Below are 282 nucleotides of genomic sequence, written 5' to 3'. Positions count from 1 at the left end.
GGGAGGAGGGGGTCAGCCCTTACCTGGCGTTCGCCCGGGGGGGTCTCCCCAGCGCTGCCTGGCCATGGCTGCGGGGTGCAGGGTGCCCCGTGGCCCTGCTGCAGCCCGGGCGAGAGACAGAGAGTTTTAATTGAATTTCTAGATTATCCTGGGGGAGAAATTGTAATCTCCTTAAATCCAACCTCTGGTTGAGTCCCGTAACCTACTGTCCTGCGCCGGGGAAGGGATTTAGCGAGGGGGAGGGGAAGTTTCCCAGCCTGCTGATGCCCTGGACCCCACACT

Source organism: Merops nubicus, unplaced genomic scaffold (genome assembly GCF_000691845.1).
Source record: "Merops nubicus isolate BGI_N331 unplaced genomic scaffold, ASM69184v1 scaffold13602, whole genome shotgun sequence".
NCBI lineage: Eukaryota > Metazoa > Chordata > Aves > Coraciiformes > Meropidae > Merops > Merops nubicus.
The sequence above is the reverse complement of the archived record's forward strand: the minus strand, read 5'-3'. Positions refer to the sequence as shown.